Below are 25,772 nucleotides of genomic sequence, written 5' to 3' on the forward strand. Positions count from 1 at the left end.
CAGCTGTGCTGTCATGTGCAGGTATTAAAAAAAATAGAAACCAATCAATATCCTTCACTCTAAATTGTTTTTTAAATCACAACAAAATGGGTTACAGTATCGACATGAACCCCGTTGTCGAGGAAGCCTCTCACTTACGGCCATACCACGCCTGAGCTCATCTGACCTCTGAAGCTAAGCAGGGGCTGTCCTGGATAGTAGCATCACCTTCACCTTGCTCCATGTTAGAAACTCCATGATATCGTGTTCCCTGCTCAGGGTATCGCATTGATGCGCATTTACGCAGTATTCTTCGGGACCGCAGCCAGCAGCCAATAAGAATTAAAACTCGTTGCTCATGGGTGTCAGGTGGACACTGTGCCTGCTGCACACTACAAGGTTAACAAGTTCCTCACTACTGAGCCCAGACGGACTAGCCATAGACATTTTCTGCATTTACGGAATAAATAAGTTTGTGCATTTCCTAAATATTTCGTTCTTGTTGTTTTTTTGTTTTACACAAAAGCGAAAGGCAATCAGGAGCGTTGTCACGAAGCCTTTCCTGAAGCTGCCTCCACTGAGTGAGCAGCAGCGCCCTCTGCCGTTTGTGTGTTGAAGTGCAAAAGCTTACAGCACCTGGTATTCCCAGGCGGTCTCCCATCCAAGTACTGACCAGGCCCGACCCTGCTTAGCTTCCGAGATCAGACGAGATCGGGCGTGTTCAGGGTGGTATGGCCGTAAGCGAGTGAAGCCCGCTATAAAAGACCTTTTATAGGCTGCAAATGTCACAGCGTTTAAACTATAGTATTGTGCTAAACTTCATGTGTTACAGCGAGAACATGCAAACCTTTGTTGTTAACTGCAGCTTCAACATTGAGCTGCAAAAATGCTTTTCCCGCAGTAACATCACGATAATAACACATGTTAGGTTCTCACAGCACAGTGTTAAAGTGACAGCGAGCACACAGTGTGTTAGGACCATTTGGAAGTCCAACATTTTTGCGGTTTGGAGAATTCAGCTTGTATACAGAACATGAAAACGTAAGCATGACTGTGTCATCACAGCATGTATAAAAAGGCTGTTTCTGAAGCGTTCCCTCGCTTACGGCCATACCGCCCTGAACACGCCCGATCTCGTCTGATCTCGGCAGCCAAGCAGGGCAGGGCCGGGCCTGGTCAGTACTTGGATGGGTGACCGCCTGGGAATACCGGGTGCTGTAAGCTTTTGCACTTCAACACGCAAATGACAGTTTAAATATTGAAACGAATCTGAGGCACTCTTTTAGCTCATTTTCTAATAGGATGGTTAGTGAGTCTTGCGCAAAGAGCTCTCCCACTGATGTAGTAATGTCAAAATCTTCAAGCGTTATATCAATATCACTGTACATGCACAGAGCACCTGTAGATGTTTTTGTGCACACACTCACAAATGTTTATGACGTGAAGTTTGCAGCATTGAGTATGCATTACAGCTGTGCTGTCATGTGCAGGTATTAAAAAAAATAGAAACCAATCAATATCCTTCACTCTAAATTGTTTTTTAAATCACAACAAAATGGGTTACAGTATCTACATGAACCCCGTTGTCGAGGAAGCCTCTCACTTACGGCCATACCACGCCTGAACTCATCTGACCTCTGAAGCTAAGCAGGGGCTGTCCTGGATAGTAGCATCACCTTCACCTTGCTCCATGTTAGAAACTCCATGATATCGTGTTCCCTGCTCAGGGTATCACATTGATGCGCATTTACGCAGTATTCTTCGGGACCGCAGCCAGCAGCCAATAAGAATTAAAACTCGTTGCTCATGGGTGTCAGGTGGACACTGTGCCTGCTGCACACTACAAGGTTAACAAGTTCCTCACTACTGAGCCCAGACGGACTAGCCATAGACATTTTCTGCATTTACGGAATAAATAAGTTTGTGCATTTCCTAAATATTTCGTTCTTGTTGTTTTTTTGTTTTACACAAAAGCGAAAGGCAATCAGGAGCGTTGTCACGAAGCCTTTCCTGAAGCTGCCTCCACTGAGTGAGCAGCAGCGCCCTCTGCCGTTTGTGTGTTGAAGTGCAAAAGCTTACAGCACCTGGTATTCCCAGGCGGTCTCCCATCCAAGTACTGACCAGGCCCGACCCTGCTTAGCTTCCGAGATCAGACGAGATCGGGCGTGTTCAGGGTGGTATGGCCGTAAGCGAGTGAAGCCCGCTATAAAAGACCTTTTATAGGCTGCAAATGTCACAGCGTTTAAACTATAGTATTGTGCTAAACTTCATGTGTTACAGCGAGAACATGCAAACCTTTGTTGTTAACTGCAGCTTCAACATTGAGCTGCAAAAATGCTTTTCCCGCAGTAACATCACGATAATAACACATGTTAGGTTCTCACAGCACAGTGTTAAAGTGACAGCGAGCACACAGTGTGTTAGGACCATTTGGAAGTCCAACATTTTTGCGGTTTGGAGAATTCAGCTTGTATACAGAACATGAAAACGTAAGCATGACTGTGTCATCACAGCATGTATAAAAAGGCTGTTTCTGAAGCGTTCCATCGCTTACGGCCATACCGCCCTGAACACGCCCGATCTCGTCTGATCTCGGCAGCCAAGCAGGGCAGGGCCGGGCCTGGTCAGTACTTGGATGGGTGACCGCCTGGGAATACCGGGTGCTGTAAGCTTTTGCACTTCAACACGCAAATGACAGTTTAAATATTGAAACGAATCTGAGGCACTCTTTTAGCTCATTTTCTAATAGGATGGTTAGTGAGTCTTGCGCAAAGAGCTCTCCCACTGATGTAGTAATGTCAAAATCTTCAAGCGTTATATCAATATCACTGTACATGCACAGAGCACCTGTAGATGTTTTTGTGCACACACTCACAAATGTTTATGACGTGAAGTTTGCAGCATTGAGTATGCATTACAGCTGTGCTGTCATGTGCAGGTATTAAAAAAAATAGAAACCAATCAATATCCTTCACTCTAAATTGTTTTTTAAATCACAACAAAATGGGTTACAGTATCGACATGAACCCCGTTGTCGAGGAAGCCTCTCACTTACGGCCATACCACGCCTGAGCTCATCTGACCTCTGAAGCTAAGCAGGGGCTGTCCTGGATAGTAGCATCACCTTCACCTTGCTCCATGTTAGAAACTCCATGATATCGTGTTCCCTGCTCAGGGTATCGCATTGATGCGCATTTACGCAGTATTCTTCGGGACCGCAGCCAGCAGCCAATAAGAATTAAAACTCGTTGCTCATGGGTGTCAGGTGGACACTGTGCCTGCTGCACACTACAAGGTTAACAAGTTCCTCACTACTGAGCCCAGACGGACTAGCCATAGACATTTTCTGCATTTACGGAATAAATAAGTTTGTGCATTTCCTAAATATTTCGTTCTTGTTGTTTTTTTGTTTTACACAAAAGCGAAAGGCAATCAGGAGCGTTGTCACGAAGCCTTTCCTGAAGCTGCCTCCACTGAGTGAGCAGCAGCGCCCTCTGCCGTTTGTGTGTTGAAGTGCAAAAGCTTACAGCACCTGGTATTCCCAGGCGGTCTCCCATCCAAGCACTGACCAGGCCCGACCCTGCTTAGCTTCCGAGATCAGACGAGATCGGGCGTGTTCAGGGTGGTATGGCCGTAAGCGAGTGAAGCCCGCTATAAAAGACCTTTTATAGGCTGCAAATGTCACAGCGTTTAAACTATAGTATTGTGCTAAACTTCATGTGTTACAGCGAGAACATGCAAACCTTTGTTGTTAACTGCAGCTTCAACATTGAGCTGCAAAAATGCTTTTCCCGCAGTAACATCACGATAATAACACATGTTAGGTTCTCACAGCACAGTGTTAAAGTGACAGCGAGCACACAGTGTGTTAGGACCATTTGGAAGTCCAACATTTTTGCGGTTTGGAGAATTCAGCTTGTATACAGAACATGAAAACGTAAGCATGACTGTGTCATCACAGCATGTATAAAAAGGCTGTTTCTGAAGCGTTCCCTCGCTTATGGCCATACCGCCCTGAACACGCCCGATCTCGTCTGATCTCGGCAGCCAAGCAGGGCCGGGCCTGGTCAGTACTTGGATGGGTGACCGCCTGGGAATACCGGGTGCTGTAAGCTTTTGCACTTCAACACGCAAATGACAGTTTAAATATTGAAACGAATCTGAGGCACTCTTTTAGCTCATTTTCTAATAGGATGGTTAGTGAGTCTTGCGCAAAGAGCTCTCCCACTGATGTAGTAATGTCAAAATCTTCAAGCGTTATATCAATATCACTGTACATGCACAGAGCACCTGTAGATGTTTTTGTGCACACACTCACAAATGTTTATGACGTGAAGTTTGCAGCATTGAGTATGCATTACAGCTGTGCTGTCATGTGCAGGTATTAAAAAAAATAGAAACCAATCAATATCCTTCACTCTAAATTGTTTTTTAAATCACAACAAAATGGGTTACAGTATCGACATGAACCCCGTTGTCGAGGAAGCCTCTCACTTACGGCCATACCACGCCTGAACTCATCTGACCTCTGAAGCTAAGCAGGGGCTGTCCTGGATAGTAGCATCACCTTCACCTTGCTCCATGTTAGAAACTCCATGATATCGTGTTCCCTGCTCAGGGTATCACATTGATGCGCATTTACGCAGTATTCTTCGGGACCGCAGCCAGCAGCCAATAAGAATTAAAACTCGTTGCTCATGGGTGTCAGGTGGACACTGTGCCTGCTGCACACTACAAGGTTAACAAGTTCCTCACTACTGAGCCCAGACGGACTAGCCATAGACATTTTCTGCATTTACGGAATAAATAAGTTTGTGCATTTCCTAAATATTTCGTTCTTGTTGTTTTTTTGTTTTACACAAAAGCGAAAGGCAATCAGGAGCGTTGTCACGAAGCCTTTCCTGAAGCTGCCTCCACTGAGTGAGCAGCAGCGCCCTCTGCCGTTTGTGTGTTGAAGTGCAAAAGCTTACAGCACCTGGTATTCCCAGGCGGTCTCCCATCCAAGTACTGACCAGGCCCGACCCTGCTTAGCTTCCGAGATCAGACGAGATCGGGCGTGTTCAGGGTGGTATGGCCGTAAGCGAGTGAAGCCCGCTATAAAAGACCTTTTATAGGCTGCAAATGTCACAGCGTTTAAACTATAGTATTGTGCTAAACTTCATGTGTTACAGCGAGAACATGCAAACCTTTGTTGTTAACTGCAGCTTCAACATTGAGCTGCAAAAATGCTTTTCCCGCAGTAACATCACGATAATAACACATGTTAGGTTCTCACAGCACAGTGTTAAAGTGACAGCGAGCACACAGTGTGTTAGGACCATTTGGAAGTCCAACATTTTTGCGGTTTGGAGAATTCAGCTTGTATACAGAACATGAAAACGTAAGCATGACTGTGTCATCACAGCATGTATAAAAAGGCTGTTTCTGAAGCGTTCCATCGCTTACGGCCATACCGCCCTGAACACGCCCGATCTCGTCTGATCTCGGCAGCCAAGCAGGGCAGGGCCGGGCCTGGTCAGTACTTGGATGGGTGACCGCCTGGGAATACCGGGTGCTGTAAGCTTTTGCACTTCAACACGCAAATGACAGTTTAAATATTGAAACGAATCTGAGGCACTCTTTTAGCTCATTTTCTAATAGGATGGTTAGTGAGTCTTGCGCAAAGAGCTCTCCCACTGATGTAGTAATGTCAAAATCTTCAAGCGTTATATCAATATCACTGTACATGCACAGAGCACCTGTAGATGTTTTTGTGCACACACTCACAAATGTTTATGACGTGAAGTTTGCAGCATTGAGTATGCATTACAGCTGTGCTGTCATGTGCAGGTATTAAAAAAAATAGAAACCAATCAATATCCTTCACTCTAAATTGTTTTTTAAATCACAACAAAATGGGTTACAGTATCGACATGAACCCCGTTGTCGAGGAAGCCTCTCACTTACGGCCATACCACGCCTGAGCTCATCTGACCTCTGAAGCTAAGCAGGGGCTGTCCTGGATAGTAGCATCACCTTCACCTTGCTCCATGTTAGAAACTCCATGATATCGTGTTCCCTGCTCAGGGTATCGCATTGATGCGCATTTACGCAGTATTCTTCGGGACCGCAGCCAGCAGCCAATAAGAATTAAAACTCGTTGCTCATGGGTGTCAGGTGGACACTGTGCCTGCTGCACACTACAAGGTTAACAAGTTCCTCACTACTGAGCCCAGACGGACTAGCCATAGACATTTTCTGCATTTACGGAATAAATAAGTTTGTGCATTTCCTAAATATTTCGTTCTTGTTGTTTTTTTGTTTTACACAAAAGCGAAAGGCAATCAGGAGCGTTGTCACGAAGCCTTTCCTGAAGCTGCCTCCACTGAGTGAGCAGCAGCGCCCTCTGCCGTTTGTGTGTTGAAGTGCAAAAGCTTACAGCACCTGGTATTCCCAGGCGGTCTCCCATCCAAGCACTGACCAGGCCCGACCCTGCTTAGCTTCCGAGATCAGACGAGATCGGGCGTGTTCAGGGTGGTATGGCCGTAAGCGAGTGAAGCCCGCTATAAAAGACCTTTTATAGGCTGCAAATGTCACAGCGTTTAAACTATAGTATTGTGCTAAACTTCATGTGTTACAGCGAGAACATGCAAACCTTTGTTGTTAACTGCAGCTTCAACATTGAGCTGCAAAAATGCTTTTCCCGCAGTAACATCACGATAATAACACATGTTAGGTTCTCACAGCACAGTGTTAAAGTGACAGCGAGCACACAGTGTGTTAGGACCATTTGGAAGTCCAACATTTTTGCGGTTTGGAGAATTCAGCTTGTATACAGAACATGAAAACGTAAGCATGACTGTGTCATCACAGCATGTATAAAAAGGCTGTTTCTGAAGCGTTCCCTCGCTTACGGCCATACCGCCCTGAACACGCCCGATCTCGTCTGATCTCGGCAGCCAAGCAGGGCAGGGCCTGGTCAGTACTTGGATGGGTGACCGCCTGGGAATACCGGGTGCTGTAAGCTTTTGCACTTCAACACGCAAATGACAGTTTAAATATTGAAACGAATCTGAGGCACTCTTTTAGCTCATTTTCTAATAGGATGGTTAGTGAGTCTTGCGCAAAGAGCTCTCCCACTGATGTAGTAATGTCAAAATCTTCAAGCGTTATATCAATATCACTGTACATGCACAGAGCACCTGTAGATGTTTTTGTGCACACACTCACAAATGTTTATGACGTGAAGTTTGCAGCATTGAGTATGCATTACAGCTGTGCTGTCATGTGCAGGTATTAAAAAAAATAGAAACCAATCAATATCCTTCACTCTAAATTGTTTTTTAAATCACAACAAAATGGGTTACAGTATCGACATGAACCCCGTTGTCGAGGAAGCCTCTCACTTACGGCCATACCACGCCTGAACTCATCTGACCTCTGAAGCTAAGCAGGGGCTGTCCTGGATAGTAGCATCACCTTCACCTTGCTCCATGTTAGAAACTCCATGATATCGTGTTCCCTGCTCAGGGTATCACATTGATGCGCATTTACGCAGTATTCTTTGGGACCGCAGCCAGCAGCCAATAAAAATTAAAACTCGTTGCTCATGGGTGTCAGGTGGACACTGTGCCTGCTGCACACTACAAGGTTAACAAGTTCCTCACTACTGAGCCCAGACGGACTAGCCATAGACATTTTCTGCATTTACGGAATAAATAAGTTTGTGCATTTCCTAAATATTTCGTTCTTGTTGTTTTTTTGTTTTACACAAAAGCGAAAGGCAATCAGGAGCGTTGTCACGAAGCCTTTCCTGAAGCTGCCTCCACTGAGTGAGCAGCAGCGCCCTCTGCCGTTTGTGTGTTGAAGTGCAAAAGCTTACAGCACCTGGTATTCCCAGGCGGTCTCCCATCCAAGTACTGACCAGGCCCGACCCTGCTTAGCTTCCGAGATCAGACGAGATCGGGCGTGTTCAGGGTGGTATGGCCGTAAGCGAGTGAAGCCCGCTATAAAAGACCTTTTATAGGCTGCAAATGTCACAGCGTTTAAACTATAGTATTGTGCTAAACTTCATGTGTTACAGCGAGAACATGCAAACCTTTGTTGTTAACTGCAGCTTCAACATTGAGCTGCAAAAATGCTTTTCCCGCAGTAACATCACGATAATAACACATGTTAGGTTCTCACAGCACAGTGTTAAAGTGACAGCGAGCACACAGTGTGTTAGGACCATTTGGAAGTCCAACATTTTTGCGGTTTGGAGAATTCAGCTTGTATACAGAACATGAAAACGTAAGCATGACTGTGTCATCACAGCATGTATAAAAAGGCTGTTTCTGAAGCGTTCCCTCGCTTACGGCCATACCGCCCTGAACACGCCCGATCTCGTCTGATCTCGGCAGCCAAGCAGGGCCGGGCCTGGTCAGTACTTGGATGGGTGACCGCCTGGGAATACCGGGTGCTGTAAGCTTTTGCACTTCAACACGCAAATGACAGTTTAAATATTGAAACGAATCTGAGGCACTCTTTTAGCTCATTTTCTAATAGGATGGTTAGTGAGTCTTGCGCAAAGAGCTCTCCCACTGATGTAGTAATGTCAAAATCTTCAAGCGTTATATCAATATCACTGTACATGCACAGAGCACCTGTAGATGTTTTTGTGCACACACTCACAAATGTTTATGACGTGAAGTTTGCAGCATTGAGTATGCATTACAGCTGTGCTGTCATGTGCAGGTATTAAAAAAAATAGAAACCAATCAATATCCTTCACTCTAAATTGTTTTTTAAATCACAACAAAATGGGTTACAGTATCGACATGAACCCCGTTGTCGAGGAAGCCTCTCACTTACGGCCATACCACGCCTGAACTCATCTGACCTCTGAAGCTAAGCAGGGGCTGTCCTGGATAGTAGCATCACCTTCACCTTGCTCCATGTTAGAAACTCCATGATATCGTGTTCCCTGCTCAGGGTATCACATTGATGCGCATTTACGCAGTATTCTTCGGGACCGCAGCCAGCAGCCAATAAGAATTAAAACTCGTTGCTCATGGGTGTCAGGTGGACACTGTGCCTGCTGCACACTACAAGGTTAACAAGTTCCTCACTACTGAGCCCAGACGGACTAGCCATAGACATTTTCTGCATTTACGGAATAAATAAGTTTGTGCATTTCCTAAATATTTCGTTCTTGTTGTTTTTTTGTTTTACACAAAAGCGAAAGGCAATCAGGAGCGTTGTCACGAAGCCTTTCCTGAAGCTGCCTCCACTGAGTGAGCAGCAGCGCCCTCTGCCGTTTGTGTGTTGAAGTGCAAAAGCTTACAGCACCTGGTATTCCCAGGCGGTCTCCCATCCAAGTACTGACCAGGCCCGACCCTGCTTAGCTTCCGAGATCAGACGAGATCGGGCGTGTTCAGGGTGGTATGGCCGTAAGCGAGTGAAGCCCGCTATAAAAGACCTTTTATAGGCTGCAAATGTCACAGCGTTTAAACTATAGTATTGTGCTAAACTTCATGTGTTACAGCGAGAACATGCAAACCTTTGTTGTTAACTGCAGCTTCAACATTGAGCTGCAAAAATGCTTTTCCCGCAGTAACATCACGATAATAACACATGTTAGGTTCTCACAGCACAGTGTTAAAGTGACAGCGAGCACACAGTGTGTTAGGACCATTTGGAAGTCCAACATTTTTGCGGTTTGGAGAATTCAGCTTGTATACAGAACATGAAAACGTAAGCATGACTGTGTCATCACAGCATGTATAAAAAGGCTGTTTCTGAAGCGTTCCCTCGCTTACGGCCATACCGCCCTGAACACGCCCGATCTCGTCTGATCTCGGCAGCCAAGCAGGGCCGGGCCTGGTCAGTACTTGGATGGGTGACCGCCCGGGAATACCGGGTGCTGTAAGCTTTTGCACTTCAACACGCAAATGACAGTTTAAATATTGAAACGAATCTGAGGCACTCTTTTAGCTCATTTTCTAATAGGATGGTTAGTGAGTCTTGCGCAAAGAGCTCTCCCACTGATGTAGTAATGTCAAAATCTTCAAGCGTTATATCAATATCACTGTACATGCACAGAGCACCTGTAGATGTTTTTGTGCACACACTCACAAATGTTTATGACGTGAAGTTTGCAGCATTGAGTATGCATTACAGCTGTGCTGTCATGTGCAGGTATTAAAAAAAATAGAAACCAATCAATATCCTTCACTCTAAATTGTTTTTTAAATCACAACAAAATGGGTTACAGTATCGACATGAACCCCGTTGTCGAGGAAGCCTCTCACTTACGGCCATACCACGCCTGAACTCATCTGACCTCTGAAGCTAAGCAGGGGCTGTCCTGGATAGTAGCATCACCTTCACCTTGCTCCATGTTAGAAACTCCATGATATCGTGTTCCCTGCTCAGGGTATCACATTGATGCGCATTTACGCAGTATTCTTCGGGACCGTAGCCAGCAGCCAATAAGAATTAAAACTCGTTGCTCATGGGTGTCAGGTGGACACTGTGCCTGCTGCACACAACAAGGTTAACAAATTCCTCACTACTGAGCCCAGACGGACTAGCCATAGACATTTTCTGCATTTACGGAATAAATAAGTTTGTGCATTTCCTAAATATTTCGTTCTTGTTGTTTTTTTGTTTTACACAAAAGCGAAAGGCAATCAGGAGCGTTGTCACGAAGCCTTTCCTGAAGCTGCCTCCACTGAGTGAGCAGCAGCGCCCTCTGCCGTTTGTGTGTTGAAGTGCAAAAGCTTACAGCACCTGGTATTCCCAGGCGGTCTCCCATCCAAGTACTGACCAGGCCCGACCCTGCTTAGCTTCCGAGATCAGACGAGATCGGGCGTGTTCAGGGTGGTATGGCCGTAAGCGAGTGAAGCCCGCTATAAAAGACCTTTTATAGGCTGCAAATGTCACAGCGTTTAAACTATAGTATTGTGCTAAACTTCATGTGTTACAGCGAGAACATGCAAACCTTTGTTGTTAACTGCAGCTTCAACATTGAGCTGCAAAAATGCTTTTCCCGCAGTAACATCACGATAATAACACATGTTAGGTTCTCACAGCACAGTGTTAAAGTGACAGCGAGCACACAGTGTGTTAGGACCATTTGGAAGTCCAACATTTTTGCGGTTTGGAGAATTCAGCTTGTATACAGAACATGAAAACGTAAGCATGACTGTGTCATCACAGCATGTATAAAAAGGCTGTTTCTGAAGCGTTCCCTCGCTTACGGCCATACCGCCCTGAACACGCCCGATCTCGTCTGATCTCGGCAGCCAAGCAGGGCCGGGCCTGGTCAGTACTTGGATGGGTGACCGCCTGGGAATACCGGGTGCTGTAAGCTTTTGCACTTCAACACGCAAATGACAGTTTAAATATTGAAACGAATCTGAGGCACTCTTTTAGCTCATTTTCTAATAGGATGGTTAGTGAGTCTTGCGCAAAGAGCTCTCCCACTGATGTAGTAATGTCAAAATCTTCAAGCGTTATATCAATATCACTGTACATGCACAGAGCACCTGTAGATGTTTTTGTGCACACACTCACAAATGTTTATGACGTGAAGTTTGCAGCATTGAGTATGCATTACAGCTGTGCTGTCATGTGCAGGTATTAAAAAAAATAGAAACCAATCAATATCCTTCACTCTAAATTGTTTTTTAAATCACAACAAAATGGGTTACAGTATCGACATGAACCCCGTTGTCGAGGACCGCAGCCAGCAGCCAATAAGAATTAAAACTCGTTGCTCATGGGTGTCAGGTGGACACTGTGCCTGCTGCACACTACAAGGTTAACAAGTTCCTCACTACTGAGCCCAGACGGACTAGCCATAGACATTTTCTGCATTTACGGAATAAATAAGTTTGTGCATTTCCTAAATATTTCGTTCTTGTTGTTTTTTTGTTTTACACAAAAGCGAAAGGCAATCAGGAGCGTTGTCACGAAGCCTTTCCTGAAGCTGCCTCCACTGAGTGAGCAGCAGCGCCCTCTGCCGTTTGTGTGTTGAAGTGCAAAAGCTTACAGCACCTGGTATTCCCAGGCGGTCTCCCATCCAAGTACTGACCAGGCCCGACCCTGCTTAGCTTCCGAGATCAGACGAGATCGGGGGTGTTCAGGGTGGTATGGCCGTAAGCAAGTGAAGCCCGCTATAAAAGACCTTTTATAGGCTGCAAATGTCACAGCGTTTAAACTATAGTATTGTGCTAAACTTCATGTGTTACAGCGAGAACATGCAAACCTTTGTTGTTAACTGCAGCTTCAACATTGAGCTGCAAAAATGCTTTTCCCGCAGTAACATCACGATAATAACACATGTTAGGTTCTCACAGCACAGTGTTAAAGTGACAGCGAGCACACAGTGTGTTAGGACCATTTGGAAGTCCAACATTTTTGCGGTTTGGAGAATTCAGCTTGTATACAGAACATGAAAACGTAAGCATGACTGTGTCATCACAGCATGTATAAAAAGGCTGTTTCTGAAGCGTTCCCTCGTTTACGGCCATACCGCCCTGAACACCCCCGATCTCGTCTGATCTCGGCAGCCAAGCAGGGCCGGGCCTGGTCAGTACTTGGATGGGTGACCGCCTGGGAATACCGGGTGCTGTAAGCTTTTGCACTTCAACACGCAAATGACAGTTTAAATATTGAAACGAATCTGAGGCACTCTTTTAGCTCATTTTCTAATAGGATGGTTAGTGAGTCTTGCGCAAAGAGCTCTCCCACTGATGTAGTAATGTCAAAATCTTCAAGCGTTATATCAATATCACTGTACATGCACAGAGCACCTGTAGATGTTTTTGTGCACACACTCACAAATGTTTATGACGTGAAGTTTGCAGCATTGAGTATGCATTACAGCTGTGCTGTCATGTGCAGGTATTAAAAAAAATAGAAACCAATCAATATCCTTCACTCTAAATTGTTTTTTAAATCACAACAAAATGGGTTACAGTATCGACATGAACCCCGTTGTCGAGGACCGCAGCCAGCAGCCAATAAGAATTAAAACTCGTTGCTCATGGGTGTCAGGTGGACACTGTGCCTGCTGCACACTACAAGGTTAACAAGTTCCTCACTACTGAGCCCAGACGGACTAGCCATAGACATTTTCTGCATTTACGGAATAAATAAGTTTGTGCATTTCCTAAATATTTCGTTCTTGTTGTTTTTTTGTTTTACACAAAAGCGAAAGGCAATCAGGAGCGTTGTCACGAAGCCTTTCCTGAAGCTGCCTCCACTGAGTGAGCAGCAGCGCCCTCTGCCGTTTGTGTGTTGAAGTGCAAAAGCTTACAGCACCTGGTATTCCCAGGCGGTCTCCCATCCAAGTACTGACCAGGCCCGACCCTGCTTAGCTTCCGAGATCAGACGAGATCGGGCGTGTTCAGGGTGGTATGGCCGTAAGCGAGTGAAGCCCGCTATAAAAGACCTTTTATAGGCTGCAAATGTCACAGCGTTTAAACTATAGTATTGTGCTAAACTTCATGTGTTACAGCGAGAACATGCAAACCTTTGTTGTTAACTGCAGCTTCAACATTGAGCTGCAAAAATGCTTTTCCCGCAGTAACATCACGATAATAACACATGTTAGGTTCTCACAGCACAGTGTTAAAGTGACAGCGAGCACACAGTGTGTTAGGACCATTTGGAAGTCCAACATTTTTGCGGTTTGGAGAATTCAGCTTGTATACAGAACATGAAAACGTAAGCATGACTGTGTCATCACAGCATGTATAAAAAGGCTGTTTCTGAAGCGTTCCCTCGCTTACGGCCATACCGCCCTGAACACGCCCGATCTCGTCTGATCTCGGCAGCCAAGCAGGGCCGGGCCTGGTCAGTACTTGGATGGGTGACCGCCTGGGAATACCGGGTGCTGTAAGCTTTTGCACTTCAACACGCAAATGACAGTTTAAATATTGAAACGAATCTGAGGCACTCTTTTAGCTCATTTTCTAATAGGATGGTTAGTGAGTCTTGCGCAAAGAGCTCTCCCACTGATGTAGTAATGTCAAAATCTTCAAGCGTTATATCAATATCACTGTACATGCACAGAGCACCTGTAGATGTTTTTGTGCACACACTCACAAATGTTTATGACGTGAAGTTTGCAGCATTGAGTATGCATTACAGCTGTGCTGTCATGTGCAGGTATTAAAAAAAATAGAAACCAATCAATATCCTTCACTCTAAATTGTTTTTTAAATCACAACAAAATGGGTTACAGTATCGACATGAACCCCGTTGTCGAGGACCGCAGCCAGCAGCCAATAAGAATTAAAACTCGTTGCTCATGGGTGTCAGGTGGACACTGTGCCTGCTGCACACTACAAGGTTAACAAGTTCCTCACTACTGAGCCCAGACGGACTAGCCATAGACATTTTCTGCATTTACGGAATAAATAAGTTTGTGCATTTCCTAAATATTTCGTTCTTGTTGTTTTTTTGTTTTACACAAAAGCGAAAGGCAATCAGGAGCGTTGTCACGAAGCCTTTCCTGAAGCTGCCTCCACTGAGTGAGCAGCAGCGCCCTCTGCCGTTTGTGTGTTGAAGTGCAAAAGCTTACAGCACCTGGTATTCCCAGGCGGTCTCCCATCCAAGCACTGACCAGGCCCGACCCTGCTTAGCTTCCGAGATCAGACGAGATCGGGCGTGTTCAGGGTGGTATGGCCGTAAGCGAGTGAAGCCCGCTATAAAAGACCTTTTATAGGCTGCAAATGTCACAGCGTTTAAACTATAGTATTGTGCTAAACTTCATGTGTTACAGCGAGAACATGCAAACCTTTGTTGTTAACTGCAGCTTCAACATTGAGCTGCAAAAATGCTTTTCCCGCAGTAACATCACGATAATAACACATGTTAGGTTCTCACAGCACAGTGTTAAAGTGACAGCGAGCACACAGTGTGTTAGGACCATTTGGAAGTCCAACATTTTTGCGGTTTGGAGAATTCAGCTTGTATACAGAACATGAAAACGTAAGCATGACTGTGTCATCACAGCATGTATAAAAAGGCTGTTTCTGAAGCGTTCCCTCGCTTACGGCCATACCGCCCTGAACACCCCAGATCTCGTCTGATCTCGGCAGCCAAGCAGGGCCGGGCCTGGTCAGTACTTGGATGGGTGACCGCCTGGGAATACCGGGTGCTGTAAGCTTTTGCACTTCAACACGCAAATGACAGTTTAAATATTGAAACGAATCTGAGGCACTCTTTTAGCTCATTTTCTAATAGGATGGTTAGTGAGTCTTGCGCAAAGAGCTCTCCCACTGATGTAGTAATGTCAAAATCTTCAAGCGTTATATCAATATCACTGTACATGCACAGAGCACCTGTAGATGTTTTTGTGCACACACTCACAAATGTTTATGACGTGAAGTTTGCAGCATTGAGTATGCATTACAGCTGTGCTGTCATGTGCAGGTATTAAAAAAAATAGAAACCAATCAATATCCTTCACTCTAAATTGTTTTTTAAATCACAACAAAATGGGTTACAGTATCGACATGAACCCCGTTGTCGAGGACCGCAGCCAGCAGCCAATAAGAATTAAAACTCGTTGCTCATGGGTGTCAGGTGGACACTGTGCCTGCTGCACACTACAAGGTTAACAAGTTCCTCACTACTGAGCCCAGACGGACTAGCCATAGACATTTTCTGCATTTACGGAATAAATAAGTTTGTGCATTTCCTAAATATTTCGTTCTTGTTGTTTTTTTGTTTTACACAAAAGCGAAAGGCAATCAGGAGCGTTGTCACGAAGCCTTTCCTGAAGCTGCCTCCACTGAGTGAGCAGCAGCGCCCTCTGCCGTTTGTGTGTTGAAGTGCAAAAGCTTACAGCACCTGGTATTCCCAGGCGGTCTCCCATCCAAGTACTGACCAGGCCCGACCCTGCTTAGCTTCCGAGATCAGACGAGATCGGGCGTGTTCAGGGTGGTATGGCCGTAAGCGAGTGAAGCCCGCTATAAAAGACCTTTTATAGGCTGCAAATGTCACAGCGTTTAAACTATAGTATTGTGCTAAACTTCATGTGTTACAGCGAGAACATGCAAACCTTTGTTGTTAACTGCAGCTTCAACATTGAGCTGCAAAAATGCTTTTCCCGCAGTAACATCACGATAATAACACATGTTAGGTTCTCACAGCACAGTGTTAAAGTGACAGCGAGCACACAGTGTGTTAGGACCATTTGGAAGTCCAACATTTTTGCGGTTTGGAGAATTCAGCTTGTATACAGAACATGAAAACGTAAGCATGACTGTGTCATCACAGCATGTATAAAAAGGCTGTTTCTGAAGCGTTCCCTCGCTTACGGCCATACCGCCCTGAACACCCCCTATCTCGTCTGATCTCGGCAGCCAAGCAGGGCCGGGCCTGGTCAGTACTTGGATGGGTGACCGCCCGGGAATACCGGGTGCTGTAAGCTTTTGCACTTCAACACGCAAATGACAGTTTAAATATTGAAACGAATCTGAGGCACTCTTTTAGCTCATTTTCTAATAGGATGGTTAGTGAGTCTTGCGCAAAGAGCTCTCCCACTGATGTAGTAATGTCAAAATCTTCAAGCGTTATATCAATATCACTGTACATGCACAGAGCACCTGTAGATGTTTTTGTGCACACACTCACAAATGTTTATGACGTGAAGTTTGCAGCATTGAGTATGCATTACAGCTGTGCTGTCATGTGCAGGTATTAAAAAAAATAGAAACCAATCAATATCCTTCACTCTAAATTGTTTTTTAAATCACAACAAAATGGGTTACAGTATCGACATGAACCCCGTTGTCGAGGACCGCAGCCAGCAGCCAATAAGAATTAAAACTCGTTGCTCATGCGTGTCAGGTGGACACTGTGCCTGCTGCACACTACAAGGTTAACAAGTTCCTCACTACTGAGCCCAGACGGACTAGCCATAGACATTTTCTGCATTTACGGAATAAATAAGTTTGTGCATTTCCTAAATATTTCGTTCTTGTTGTTTTTTTGTTTTACACAAAAGCGAAAGGCAATCAGGAGCGTTGTCACGAAGCCTTTCCTGAAGCTGCCTCCACTGAGTGAGCAGCAGCGCCCTCTGCCGTTTGTGTGTTGAAGTGCAAAAGCTTACAGCACCTGGTATTCCCAGGCTGTCTCCCATCCAAGTACTGACCAGGCCCGACCCCGCTTAGCTTCCGAGATCAGACGAGATCGGGCGTGTTCAGGGTGGTATGGCCGTAAGCGAGTGAAGAGCGCTATAAAAGACCTTTTATAGGCTGCAAATGTCACAGCGTTTAAACTATAGTATTGTGCTAAACTTCATGTGTTACAGCGAGAACATGCAAACCTTTGTTGTTAACTGCAGCTTCAACATTGAGCTGCAAAAATGCTTTTCCCGCAGTAACATCACGATAATAACACATGTTAGGTTCTCACAGCACAGTGTTAAAGTGACAGCGAGCACACAGTGTGTTAGGACCATTTGGAAGTCCAACATTTTTGCGGTTTGGAGAATTCAGCTTGTATACAGAACATGAAAACGTAAGCATGACTGTGTCATCACAGCATGTATAAAAAGGCTGTTTCTGAAGCGTTCCCTCGCTTACGGCCATACCACCCTGAACACGCCCGATCTCGTCTGATCTCGGCAGCCAAGCAGGGCCGGGCCTGGTCAGTACTTGGATGGGTGACCGCCTGGGAATACCGGGTGCTGTAAGCTTTTGCACTTCAACACGCAAATGACAGTTTAAATATTGAAACGAATCTGAGGCACTCTTTTAGCTCATTTTCTAATAGGATGGTTAGTGAGTCTTGCGCAAAGAGCTCTCCCACTGATGTAGTAATGTCAAAATCTTCAAGCGTTATATCAATATCACTGTACATGCACAGAGCACCTGTAGATGTTTTTGTGCACACACTCACAAATGTTTATGACGTGAAGTTTGCAGCATTGAGTATGCATTACAGCTGTGCTGTCATGTGCAGGTATTAAAAAAAATAGAAACCAATCAATATCCTTCACTCTAAATTGTTTTTTAAATCACAACAAAATGGGTTACAGTATCTACATGAACCCCGTTGTCGAGGAAGCCTCTCACTTACGGCCATACCACGCCTGAACTCATCTGACCTCTGAAGCTAAGCAGGGGCTGTCCTGGATAGTAGCATCACCTTCACCTTGCTCCATGTTAGAAACTCCATGATATCGTGTTCCCTCCTCAGGGTATCACATTGATGCGCATTTACGCAGTATTCTTCGGGACCGCAGCCAGCAGCCAATAAGAATTAAAACTCGTTGCTCATGGGTGTCAGGTGGACACTGTGCCTGCTGCACACTACAAGGTTAACAAGTTCCTCACTACTGAGCCCAGACGGACTAGCCATAGACATTTTCTGCATTTACGGAATAAATAAGTTTGTGCATTTCCTAAATATTTCGTTCTTGTTGTTTTTTTGTTTTACACAAAAGCGAAAGGCAATCAGGAGCGTTGTCACGAAGCCTTTCCTGAAGCTGCCTCCACTGAGTGAGCAGCAGCGCCCTCTGCCGTTTGTGTGTTGAAGTGCAAAAGCTTACAGCACCTGGTATTCCCAGGCGGTCTCCCATCCAAGTACTGACCAGGCCCAACCCTGCTTAGCTTCCGAGATCAGACGAGATCGGGCGTGTTCAGGGTGGTATGGCCGTAAGCGAGTGAAGCCCCCTATAAAAGACCTTTTATAGGCTGCAAATGTCACAGCGTTTAAACTATAGTATTGTGCTAAACTTCATGTGTTACAGCGAGAACATGCAAACCTTTGTTGTTAACTGCAGCTTCAACATTGAGCTGCAAAAATGCTTTTCCCGCAGTAACATCACGATAATAACACATGTTAGGTTCTCACAGCACAGTGTTAAAGTGACAGCGAGCACACAGTGTGTTAGGACCATTTGGAAGTCCAACATTTTTGCGGTTTGGAGAATTCAGCTTGTATACAGAACATGAAAACGTAAGCATGACTGTGTCATCACAGCATGTATAAAAAGGCTGTTTCTGAAGCGTTCCCTCGCTTACGGCCATACCGCCCTGAACACGCCCGATCTCGTCTGATCTCGGCAGCCAAGCAGGGCCGGGCCTGGTCAGTGCTTGGATGGGTGACCGCCTGGGAATACCGGGTGCTGTAAGCTTTTGCACTTCAACACGCAAATGACAGTTTAAATATTGAAACGAATCTGAGGCACTCTTTTAGCTCATTTTCTAATAGGATGGTTAGTGAGTCTTGCGCAAAGAGCTCTCCCACTGATGTAGTAATGTCAAAATCTTCAAGCGTTATATCAATATCACTGTACATGCACAGAGCACCTGTAGATGTTTTTGTGCACACACTCACAAATGTTTATGACGTGAAGTTTGCAGCATTGAGTATGCATTACAGCTGTGCTGTCATGTGCAGGTATTAAAAAAAATAGAAACCAATCAATATCCTTCACTCTAAATTGTTTTTTAAATCACAACAAAATGGGTTACAGTATCTACATGAACCCCGTTGTCGAGGAAGCCTCTCACTTACGGCCATACCACGCCTGAGCTCATCTGACCTCTGAAGCTAAGCAGGGGCTGTCCTGGATAGTAGTATCACCTTCACCTTGCTCCATGTTAGAAACTCCATGATATCGTGGTCCCTCCTCAGGGTATCACATTGATGCGCATTTACGCAGTATTCTTCGGGACCGCAGCCAGCAGCCAATAAGAATTAAAACTCGTTGCTCATGGGTGTCAGGTGGACACTGTGCCTGCTGCACACTACAAGGTTAACAAGTTCCTCACTACTGAGCCCAGACGGACTAGCCATAGACATTTTCTGCATTTACGGAATAAATAAGTTTGTGCATTTCCTAAATATTTCGTTCTTGTTGTTTTTTTGTTTTACACAAAAGCGAAAGGCAATCAGGAGCGTTGTCACGAAGCCTTTCCTGAAGCTGCCTCCACTGAGTGAGCAGCAGCGCCCTCTGCCGTTTGTGTGTTGAAGTGCAAAAGCTTACAGCACCTGGTATTCCCAGGCGGTCTCCCATCCAAGTACTGACCAGGCCCGACCCTGCTTAGCTTCCGAGATCAGACGAAGCTCAATGTTGAAGCTGCAGTTAACAACAAAGGTTTGCATGTTCTCGCTGTAACACATGAAGTTTAGCACAATACTATAGTTTAAACGCTGTGACATTTGCAGCCTATAAAAGGTCTTTTATAGCGGGCTTCACTCGCTTACGGCCATACCGCCCTGAACACGCCCGATCTCGTCTGATCTCGGCAGCCAAGCAGGGCCGGGCCTGGTCAGTACTTGGATGGGTGACCGCCTGGGAATATCGGGTGCTGTAAGCTTTTGCACTTCAACACGCAAATGACAGTTTAAATATTGAAACGAATCTGAGGCACTCTTTTAGCTCATTTTCTAATAGGATGGTTAGTGAGTCTTGCGCAAAGAGCTCTCCCACTGATGTAGTAATGTCAAAATCTTCAAGCGTTATATCAATATCACTGTACATGCACAGAGCACCTGTAGATGTTTTTGTGCACACACTCACAAATGTTTATGACGTGAAGTTTGCAGCATTGAGTATGCATTACAGCTGTGCTGTCATGTGCAGGTATTAAAAAAAATAGAAACCAATCAATATCCTTCACTCTAAATTGTTTTTTAAATCACAACAAAATGGGTTACAGTATCTACATGAACCCCGTTGTCGAGGAAGCCTCTCACTTACGGCCATACCACGCCTGAACTCATCTGACCTCTGAAGCTAAGCAGGGGCTGTCCTGGATAGTAGCATCACCTTCACCTTGCTCCATGTTAGAAACTCCATGATATCGTGGTCCCTCCTCAGGGTATCACATTGATGCGCATTTACGCAGTATTCTTCGGGACCGCAGCCAGCAGCCAATAAGAATTAAAACTCGTTGCTCATGGGTGTCAGGTGGATACTGTGCCTGCTGCACACTACAAGGTTAACAAGTTCCTCACTACTGAGCCCAGACGGACTAGCCATAGACATTTTCTGCATTTACGGAATAAATAAGTTTGTGCATTTCCTAAATATTTCGTTCTTGTTGTTTTTTTGTTTTACACAAAAGCGAAAGGCAGTCAGGAGCGTTGTCACGAAGCCTTTCCTGAAGCTGCCTCCACTGAGTGAGCAGCAGCGCCCTCTGCCGTTTGTGTGTTGAAGTGCAAAAGCTTACAGCACCTGGTATTCCCAGGCGGTCTCCCATCCAAGTACTGACCAGGCCCGACCCTGCTTAGCTTCCGAGACCAGACGAGATCGGGCGTGTTCAGGGTGGTATGGCCGTAAGCCAGTGAAGCCCGCTATAAAAGACCTTTTATAGGCTGCAAATGTCACAGCGTTTAAACTATAGTATTGTGCTAAACTTCATGTGTTACAGCGAGAACATGCAAACCTTTGTTGTTAACTGCAGCTTCAACATTGAGCTGCAAAAATGCTTTTCCCGCAGTAACATCACGATAATAACACATGTTAGGTTCTCACAGCACAGTGTTAAAGTGACAGCGAGCACACAGTGTGTTAGGACCATTTGGAAGTCCAACATTTTTGCGGTTTGGAGAATTCAGCTTGTATACAGAACATGAAAACGTAAGCATGACTGTGTCATCACAGCATGTATAAAAAGGCTGTTTCTGAAGCGTTCCCTCGCTTACGGCCATACCGCCCTGAACACCCCCGATCTCGTCTGATCTCGGCAGCCAAGCAGGGCAGGGCCGGGCCTGGTCAGTACTTGGATGGGTGACCGCCTGGGAATACCGGGTGCTGTAAGCTTTTGCACTTCAACACGCAAATGACAGTTTAAATATTGAAACGAATCTGAGGCACTCTTTTAGCTCATTTTCTAATAGGATGGTTAGTGAGTCTTGCGCAAAGAGCTCTCCCACTGATGTAGTAATGTCAAAATCTTCAAGCGTTATATCAATATCACTGTACATGCACAGAGCACCTGTAGATGTTTTTGTGCACACACTCACAAATGTTTATGACGTGAAGTTTGCAGCATTGAGTATGCATTACAGCTGTGCTGTCATGTGCAGGTATTAAAAAAAATAGAAACCAATCAATATCCTTCACTCTAAATTGTTTTTTAAATCACAACAAAATGGGTTACAGTATCTACATGAACCCCGTTGTCGAGGAAGCCTCTCACTTACGGCCATACCACGCCTGAACTCATCTGACCTCTGAAGCTAAGCAGGGGCTGTCCTGGATAGTAGCATCACCTTCACCTTGCTCCATGTTAGAAACTCCATGATATCGTGTTCCCTGCTCAGGGTATCACATTGATGCGCATTTACGCAGTATTCTTCGGGACCGCAGCCAGCAGCCAATAAGAATTAAAACTCGTTGCTCATGGGTGTCAGGTGGACACTGTGCCTGCTGCACACTACAAGGTTAACAAGTTCCTCACTACTGAGCCCAGACGGACTAGCCATAGACATTTTCTGCATTTACGGAATAAATAAGTTTGTGCATTTCCTAAATATTTTGTTCTTGTTGTTTTTTTGTTTTACACAAAAGCGAAAGGCAATCAGGAGCGTTGTCACGAAGCCTTTCCTGAAGCTGCCTCCACTGAGTGAGCAGCAGCGCCCTCTGCCGTTTGTGTGTTGAAGTGCAAAAGCTTACAGCACCTGGTATTCCCAGGCGGTCTCCCATCCAAGTACTGACCAGGCCCGACCCTGCTTAGTTTCCGAGATCAGACGAGATCGGGCGTGTTCAGGGTGGTATGGCCGTAAGCGAGTGAAGCCCGCTATAAAAGACCTTTTATAGGCTGCAAATGTCACAGCGTTTAAACTATAGTATTGTGCTAAACTTCATGTGTTACAGCGAGAACATGCAAACCTTTGTTGTTAACTGCAGCTTCAACATTGAGCTGCAAAAATGCTTTTCCCGCAGTAACATCACGATAATAACACATGTTAGGTTCTCACAGCACAGTGTTAAAGTGACAGCGAGCACACAGTGTGTTAGGACCATTTGGAAGTCCAACATTTTTGCGGTTTGGAGAATTCAGCTTGTATACAGAACATGAAAACGTAAGCATGACTGTGTCATCACAGCATGTATAAAAAGGCTGTTTCTGAAGCGTTCCCTCGCTTACGGCCATACCGCCCTGAACACGCCCGATCTCGTCTGATCTCGGCAGCCAAGCAGGGCAGGGCCGGGCCTGGTCAGTACTTGGATGGGTGACCGCCTGGGAATACCGGGTGCTGTAAGCTTTTGCACTTCAACACGCAAATGACAGTTTAAATATTGAAACGAATCTGAGGCACTCTTTTAGCTCATTTTCTAATAGGATGGTTAGTGAGTCTTGCGCAAAGAGCTCTCCCACTGATGTAGTAATGTCAAAATCTTCAAGCGTTATATCAATATCACTGTACATGCACAGAGCACCTGTAGATGTTTTTGTGCACACACTCACAAATGTTTATGACGTGAAGTTTGCAGCATTGAGTATGCATTACAGCTGTGCTGTCATGTGCAGGTATTAAAAAAAATAGAAACCAATCAATATCCTTCACTCTAAATTGTTTTTTAAATCACAACAAAATGGGTTACAGTATCTACATGAACCCCGTTGTCGAGGAAGCCTCTCACTTACGGCCATACCACGCCTGAGCTCATCTGACCTCTGAAGCTAAGCAGGGGCTGTCCTGGATAGTAGCATCACCTTCACCTTGCTCCATGTTAGAAACTCCATGATATCGTGTTCCCTGCTCAGGGTATCACATTGATGCGCATTTACGCAGTATTCTTCGGGACCGCAGCCAGCAGCCAATAAGAATTAAAACTCGTTGCTCATGGGTGTCAGGTGGACACTGTGCCTGCTGCACACTACAAGGTTAACAAGTTCCTCACTACTGAGCCCAGACGGACTAGCCATAGACATTTTCTGCATTTACGGAATAAATAAGTTTGTGCATTTCCTAAATATTTCGTTCTTGTTGTTTTTTTGTTTTACACAAAAGCGAAAGGCAATCAGGAGCGTTGTCACGAAGCCTTTCCTGAAGCTGCCTCCACTGAGTGAGCAGCAGCGCCCTCTGCCGTTTGTGTGTTGAAGTGCAAAAGCTTACAGCACCTGGTATTCCCAGGCGGTCTCCCATCCAAGTACTGACCAGGCCCGATCCTGCTTAGCTTCCGAGATCAGACGTGATCGGGCGTGTCCAGGGTGGTATGGCCGTAAGCGAGTGAAGCCCGCTATAAAAGACCTTTTATAGGCTGCAAATGTCACAGCGTTTAAACTATAGTATTGTGCTAAACTTCATGTGTTACAGCGAGAACATGCAAACCTTTGTTGTTAACTGCAGCTTCAACATTGAGCTGCAAAAATGCTTTTCCCGCAGTAACATCACGATAATAACACATGTTAGGTTCTCACAGCACAGTGTTAAAGTGACAGCGAGCACACAGTGTGTTAGGACCATTTGGAAGTCCAACATTTTTGCGGTTTGGAGAATTCAGCTTGTATACAGAACATGAAAACGTAAGCATGACTGTGTCATCACAGCATGTATAAAAAGGCTGTTTCTGAAGCGTTCCCTCGCTTACGGCCATACCGCCCTGAACACGCCCGATCTCGTCTGATCTCGGCAGCCAAGCAGGCCCGGGCCTGGTCAGTACTTGGATGGGTGACCGCCTGAGAATACCGGGTGCTGTAAGCTTTTGCACTTCAACACGCAAATGACAGTTTAAATATTGAAACGAATCTGAGGCACTCTTTTAGCTCATTTTCTAATAGGATGGTTAGTGAGTCTTGCGCAAAGAGCTCTCCCACTGATGTAGTAATGTCAAAATCTTCAAGCGTTATATCAATATCACTGTACATGCACAGAGCACCTGTAGATGTTTTTGTGCACACACTCACAAATGTTTATGACGTGAAGTTTGCAGCATTGAGTATGCATTACAGCTGTGCTGTCATGTGCAGGTATTAAAAAAAATAGAAACCAATCAATATCCTTCACTCTAAATTGTTTTTTAAATCACAACAAAATGGGTTACAGTATCGACATGAACCCCGTTGTCGAGGAAGCCTCTCACTTACGGCCATACCACGCCTGAGCTCATCTGACCTCTGAAGCTAAGCAGGGGCTGTCCTGGATAGTAGTATCACCTTCACCTTGCTCCATGTTAGAAACTCCATGATATCGTGGTCCCTCCTCAGGGTATCACATTGATGCGCATTTACGCAGTATTCTTCGGGACCGCAGCCAGCAGCCAATAAGAATTAAAACTCGTTGCTCATGGGTGTCAGGTGGACACTGTGCCTGCTGCACACTACAAGGTTAACAAGTTCCTCACTACTGAGCCCAGACGGACTAGCCATAGACATTTTCTGCATTTACGGAATAAATAAGTTTGTGCATTTCCTAAATATTTCGTTCTTGTTGTTTTTTTGTTTTACACAAAAGCGAAAGGCAATCAGGAGCGTTGTCACGAAGCCTTTCCTGAAGCTGCCTCCACTGAGTGAGCAGCAGCGCCCTCTGCCGTTTGTGTGTTGAAGTGCAAAAGCTTACAGCACCTGGTATTCCCAGGCGGTCTCCCATCCAAGTACTGACCAGGCCCGACCCTGCTTAGCTTCCGAGATCAGACGAGATCGGGCGTGTTCAGGGTGGTATGGCCGTAAGCCAGTGAAGCCCGCTATAAAAGACCTTTTATAGGCTGCAAATGTCACAGCGTTTAAACTATAGTATTGTGCTAAACTTCATGTGTTACAGCGAGAACATGCAAACCTTTGTTGTTAACTGCAGCTTCAACATTGAGCTGCAAAAATGCTTTTCCCGCAGTAACATCACGATAATAA

The 25,772-nt window shown here is 45.3% G+C and overlaps 36 non-coding genes across 36 annotated transcripts; 18 read left to right on the forward strand and 18 right to left on the reverse strand.

The window, feature by feature from the left end:
* Window positions 1-603: 603 nt before the first annotated feature.
* LOC134622083 (5S ribosomal RNA) lies at window positions 604-722 on the reverse strand. The gene has a single exon (XR_010092789.1). It is a non-coding gene; the product is annotated as a 5S ribosomal RNA (ribosomal RNA).
* Window positions 723-1,079: 357 nt separating this feature from the next.
* LOC134621766 (5S ribosomal RNA) lies at window positions 1,080-1,203 on the forward strand. The gene has a single exon (XR_010092509.1). It is a non-coding gene; the product is annotated as a 5S ribosomal RNA (ribosomal RNA).
* Window positions 1,204-2,051: 848 nt separating this feature from the next.
* Window positions 2,052-2,170, reverse strand: LOC134622084 (5S ribosomal RNA). The gene has a single exon (XR_010092790.1). It is a non-coding gene; the product is annotated as a 5S ribosomal RNA (ribosomal RNA).
* Window positions 2,171-2,527: 357 nt separating this feature from the next.
* Window positions 2,528-2,651, forward strand: LOC134621767 (5S ribosomal RNA). The gene has a single exon (XR_010092510.1). It is a non-coding gene; the product is annotated as a 5S ribosomal RNA (ribosomal RNA).
* An 848-nt stretch (window positions 2,652-3,499) lies between these two features.
* On the reverse strand, window positions 3,500-3,618 carry LOC134622165 (5S ribosomal RNA). Its single transcript, XR_010092867.1, has one exon. It is a non-coding gene; the product is annotated as a 5S ribosomal RNA (ribosomal RNA).
* A 357-nt stretch (window positions 3,619-3,975) lies between these two features.
* Window positions 3,976-4,094, forward strand: LOC134621606 (5S ribosomal RNA). The gene has a single exon (XR_010092357.1). It is a non-coding gene; the product is annotated as a 5S ribosomal RNA (ribosomal RNA).
* An 848-nt stretch (window positions 4,095-4,942) lies between these two features.
* Window positions 4,943-5,061, reverse strand: LOC134622085 (5S ribosomal RNA). Its single transcript, XR_010092791.1, has one exon. It is a non-coding gene; the product is annotated as a 5S ribosomal RNA (ribosomal RNA).
* Window positions 5,062-5,418: 357 nt separating this feature from the next.
* On the forward strand, window positions 5,419-5,542 carry LOC134621768 (5S ribosomal RNA). Its single transcript, XR_010092511.1, has one exon. It is a non-coding gene; the product is annotated as a 5S ribosomal RNA (ribosomal RNA).
* An 848-nt stretch (window positions 5,543-6,390) lies between these two features.
* Window positions 6,391-6,509, reverse strand: LOC134622166 (5S ribosomal RNA). Its single transcript, XR_010092868.1, has one exon. It is a non-coding gene; the product is annotated as a 5S ribosomal RNA (ribosomal RNA).
* Window positions 6,510-6,866: 357 nt separating this feature from the next.
* On the forward strand, window positions 6,867-6,985 carry LOC134622179 (5S ribosomal RNA). Its single transcript, XR_010092880.1, has one exon. It is a non-coding gene; the product is annotated as a 5S ribosomal RNA (ribosomal RNA).
* An 848-nt stretch (window positions 6,986-7,833) lies between these two features.
* Window positions 7,834-7,952, reverse strand: LOC134622086 (5S ribosomal RNA). Its single transcript, XR_010092792.1, has one exon. It is a non-coding gene; the product is annotated as a 5S ribosomal RNA (ribosomal RNA).
* Window positions 7,953-8,309: 357 nt separating this feature from the next.
* On the forward strand, window positions 8,310-8,428 carry LOC134621514 (5S ribosomal RNA). Its single transcript, XR_010092269.1, has one exon. It is a non-coding gene; the product is annotated as a 5S ribosomal RNA (ribosomal RNA).
* An 848-nt stretch (window positions 8,429-9,276) lies between these two features.
* LOC134622087 (5S ribosomal RNA) lies at window positions 9,277-9,395 on the reverse strand. The gene has a single exon (XR_010092793.1). It is a non-coding gene; the product is annotated as a 5S ribosomal RNA (ribosomal RNA).
* Window positions 9,396-9,752: 357 nt separating this feature from the next.
* Window positions 9,753-9,871, forward strand: LOC134621601 (5S ribosomal RNA). The gene has a single exon (XR_010092352.1). It is a non-coding gene; the product is annotated as a 5S ribosomal RNA (ribosomal RNA).
* An 848-nt stretch (window positions 9,872-10,719) lies between these two features.
* LOC134622088 (5S ribosomal RNA) lies at window positions 10,720-10,838 on the reverse strand. Its single transcript, XR_010092794.1, has one exon. It is a non-coding gene; the product is annotated as a 5S ribosomal RNA (ribosomal RNA).
* Window positions 10,839-11,195: 357 nt separating this feature from the next.
* Window positions 11,196-11,314, forward strand: LOC134621515 (5S ribosomal RNA). Its single transcript, XR_010092270.1, has one exon. It is a non-coding gene; the product is annotated as a 5S ribosomal RNA (ribosomal RNA).
* A 674-nt stretch (window positions 11,315-11,988) lies between these two features.
* Window positions 11,989-12,107, reverse strand: LOC134622103 (5S ribosomal RNA). The gene has a single exon (XR_010092807.1). It is a non-coding gene; the product is annotated as a 5S ribosomal RNA (ribosomal RNA).
* Window positions 12,108-12,464: 357 nt separating this feature from the next.
* Window positions 12,465-12,583, forward strand: LOC134621649 (5S ribosomal RNA). Its single transcript, XR_010092398.1, has one exon. It is a non-coding gene; the product is annotated as a 5S ribosomal RNA (ribosomal RNA).
* A 674-nt stretch (window positions 12,584-13,257) lies between these two features.
* On the reverse strand, window positions 13,258-13,376 carry LOC134622089 (5S ribosomal RNA). The gene has a single exon (XR_010092795.1). It is a non-coding gene; the product is annotated as a 5S ribosomal RNA (ribosomal RNA).
* A 357-nt stretch (window positions 13,377-13,733) lies between these two features.
* LOC134621516 (5S ribosomal RNA) lies at window positions 13,734-13,852 on the forward strand. The gene has a single exon (XR_010092271.1). It is a non-coding gene; the product is annotated as a 5S ribosomal RNA (ribosomal RNA).
* Window positions 13,853-14,526: 674 nt separating this feature from the next.
* On the reverse strand, window positions 14,527-14,645 carry LOC134622167 (5S ribosomal RNA). The gene has a single exon (XR_010092869.1). It is a non-coding gene; the product is annotated as a 5S ribosomal RNA (ribosomal RNA).
* A 357-nt stretch (window positions 14,646-15,002) lies between these two features.
* LOC134621733 (5S ribosomal RNA) lies at window positions 15,003-15,121 on the forward strand. Its single transcript, XR_010092477.1, has one exon. It is a non-coding gene; the product is annotated as a 5S ribosomal RNA (ribosomal RNA).
* A 674-nt stretch (window positions 15,122-15,795) lies between these two features.
* Window positions 15,796-15,914, reverse strand: LOC134622090 (5S ribosomal RNA). The gene has a single exon (XR_010092796.1). It is a non-coding gene; the product is annotated as a 5S ribosomal RNA (ribosomal RNA).
* A 357-nt stretch (window positions 15,915-16,271) lies between these two features.
* Window positions 16,272-16,390, forward strand: LOC134621783 (5S ribosomal RNA). The gene has a single exon (XR_010092524.1). It is a non-coding gene; the product is annotated as a 5S ribosomal RNA (ribosomal RNA).
* A 674-nt stretch (window positions 16,391-17,064) lies between these two features.
* Window positions 17,065-17,183, reverse strand: LOC134621631 (5S ribosomal RNA). The gene has a single exon (XR_010092380.1). It is a non-coding gene; the product is annotated as a 5S ribosomal RNA (ribosomal RNA).
* Window positions 17,184-17,540: 357 nt separating this feature from the next.
* On the forward strand, window positions 17,541-17,659 carry LOC134622181 (5S ribosomal RNA). Its single transcript, XR_010092882.1, has one exon. It is a non-coding gene; the product is annotated as a 5S ribosomal RNA (ribosomal RNA).
* An 848-nt stretch (window positions 17,660-18,507) lies between these two features.
* LOC134622252 (5S ribosomal RNA) lies at window positions 18,508-18,626 on the reverse strand. Its single transcript, XR_010092948.1, has one exon. It is a non-coding gene; the product is annotated as a 5S ribosomal RNA (ribosomal RNA).
* A 357-nt stretch (window positions 18,627-18,983) lies between these two features.
* On the forward strand, window positions 18,984-19,102 carry LOC134621704 (5S ribosomal RNA). The gene has a single exon (XR_010092450.1). It is a non-coding gene; the product is annotated as a 5S ribosomal RNA (ribosomal RNA).
* A 1,070-nt stretch (window positions 19,103-20,172) lies between these two features.
* Window positions 20,173-20,291, forward strand: LOC134621607 (5S ribosomal RNA). The gene has a single exon (XR_010092358.1). It is a non-coding gene; the product is annotated as a 5S ribosomal RNA (ribosomal RNA).
* Window positions 20,292-21,139: 848 nt separating this feature from the next.
* Window positions 21,140-21,258, reverse strand: LOC134622131 (5S ribosomal RNA). Its single transcript, XR_010092834.1, has one exon. It is a non-coding gene; the product is annotated as a 5S ribosomal RNA (ribosomal RNA).
* A 357-nt stretch (window positions 21,259-21,615) lies between these two features.
* Window positions 21,616-21,739, forward strand: LOC134621778 (5S ribosomal RNA). The gene has a single exon (XR_010092520.1). It is a non-coding gene; the product is annotated as a 5S ribosomal RNA (ribosomal RNA).
* An 848-nt stretch (window positions 21,740-22,587) lies between these two features.
* Window positions 22,588-22,706, reverse strand: LOC134622156 (5S ribosomal RNA). Its single transcript, XR_010092858.1, has one exon. It is a non-coding gene; the product is annotated as a 5S ribosomal RNA (ribosomal RNA).
* Window positions 22,707-23,063: 357 nt separating this feature from the next.
* On the forward strand, window positions 23,064-23,187 carry LOC134621770 (5S ribosomal RNA). The gene has a single exon (XR_010092513.1). It is a non-coding gene; the product is annotated as a 5S ribosomal RNA (ribosomal RNA).
* An 848-nt stretch (window positions 23,188-24,035) lies between these two features.
* LOC134622182 (5S ribosomal RNA) lies at window positions 24,036-24,154 on the reverse strand. Its single transcript, XR_010092883.1, has one exon. It is a non-coding gene; the product is annotated as a 5S ribosomal RNA (ribosomal RNA).
* Window positions 24,155-24,511: 357 nt separating this feature from the next.
* On the forward strand, window positions 24,512-24,630 carry LOC134621731 (5S ribosomal RNA). The gene has a single exon (XR_010092475.1). It is a non-coding gene; the product is annotated as a 5S ribosomal RNA (ribosomal RNA).
* An 848-nt stretch (window positions 24,631-25,478) lies between these two features.
* On the reverse strand, window positions 25,479-25,597 carry LOC134622091 (5S ribosomal RNA). The gene has a single exon (XR_010092797.1). It is a non-coding gene; the product is annotated as a 5S ribosomal RNA (ribosomal RNA).
* Window positions 25,598-25,772: the final 175 nt, after the last annotated feature.

Source organism: Pelmatolapia mariae, linkage group LG23 (assembly GCF_036321145.2).
Source record: "Pelmatolapia mariae isolate MD_Pm_ZW linkage group LG23, Pm_UMD_F_2, whole genome shotgun sequence".
In the NCBI taxonomy this organism is placed as follows: Eukaryota; Metazoa; Chordata; class Actinopteri; order Cichliformes; family Cichlidae; genus Pelmatolapia; species Pelmatolapia mariae.